Raw genomic sequence first — 1,673 nt, 5'->3', positions numbered from 1 at the left:
TTTTTTTTATTATTTCTTTGTTTGTTAATCTTTTTTGGCACCTTTTTATGATACAAATCCCCCAACGTGCAAAATGGAGGAAAACAGATCCCCGACTCAGACATATAAAATACGCTGTATTTAGAAAGTGAAGAATTACATATTATTATATTGATTTGTGGCTTTGGGGTCTGAGCATATCCACCCTCTCATAAATTTTGTCAGGTCACTTTAGGAGAATCCCAAATTCTATTTTTCTTTTCTTTTCTCTGTGCTATTGACAGACTCGTTTTTTTTAAATGTCCACAAAGTACTCAAGTTAATAATAATAATGATAAAGTTGGAAGGGACCTTGGAGGTCATCTAGTCCAACCCCCTGCTCAGGCAGGAAACCCTGTACCATTTCGGACAAATGGCTGTCCAGTTTCTTCTTAAAAACTTCCAGTGTCGGCACATTCACCGCTTCTGGAGGCAGGTTGTTCCACTGGTTAATTGTTCTCACTGTCAGGAAGTTTCTCCTTAGTTCTAGGTTGCTTCTCTCCTTGATTAGTTTCCATCCGTTGCTTCTTGTCCTGCCTTCAGGTGCCTTGGAGAACAGCTTGACTCCCTCTTCTTTGGGGCAGCCCCTGAGATATTGGAACACTGCTATCATGTCCCCCCTCATCCTTCTCTTCGTTAAACTAGACATACCCAATTCCAGCAACCGTTCCTTATATGTTTTAGCCTCCAGTCCCTTAATCATCTTTGTTGCTCTTCTCTGTACTCTTTCCAGAGTCTCAACCTCTTTTTTACATTGTGGTGACCTATCAAGGATTGCATTTCTCCCACCCCTTGTTCGTATCGCAGTCGTGCGTCATTTCCAAATACGTCGACAAGCACGGATTTGCTTTCTTCCTGGGTAAAAGTGAGGTTCTTAAATCTTATCAAAACCTGATGTCTGTAGTTGTTGTTCTTTTTAAAAATGTGATGATTTAATATCATGGGAAATAGATAACTTTTAGGAAATAGAACAAGATTATATTTAAATAGATAAAATGTGTATTTTGGATATTATAGTTTGTGATGAAGTGAGATAAGGGAAATTTTGGTTACCCAAAGTCTGAAAATTATAAATATCAAAGGTTAAATGGGAATATTGATAAGAAATTAAAAAATGAGCAAAAACCAATTAACAGGATGTGGATTGTTTATGAAGATTGAATGTAATTAAGATATGTATAAGCTAAAAATTTATTGATAAATTTAATAATGATGTTCTTATTAAGTTGATATAATTAGAAATGTACTAACCTGAATATGAGACAGTAAATGTTATGGGAAAAAGAGAAGAAATATTTGATGTTGTAGCCTGAGATTTGCACTAAGATTTTGCTATTGAACTATTGTAACCCAGTCACCACGTTGTTTTTTAAATATTCAAATGGAAAATTGGAAAACTAATAAAATATTATTTTTAAAAAAGTGATTTGTATCTAGGCGCCACTGGGTTTTTGGTAGCGGCATGCAAAATGGTCCAAATTTAAAACCCTTAAGAGTTTTTTTTTAAAAAAAGTTCCTCTTTGAGATCAAATCGCAGTTCTAATCCCGCTAAAGGCTTTCTGATGATGCTCCAATAGTTTCAGAAGTATTCTGGGCTTAAAAGTCCCATATTTAGAGTTGGGTACACTTCTGCATGTGCTTCTTTGGGGGCATTT

Source organism: Protobothrops mucrosquamatus, unplaced genomic scaffold (genome assembly GCF_001527695.2).
Source record: "Protobothrops mucrosquamatus isolate PMUCROS unplaced genomic scaffold, P.Mucros_1.0 scaffold_292, whole genome shotgun sequence".
NCBI classification, from domain to species: Eukaryota; Metazoa; Chordata; class Lepidosauria; order Squamata; family Viperidae; genus Protobothrops; species Protobothrops mucrosquamatus.
Note: the sequence above shows the minus strand (reverse complement) of the source record.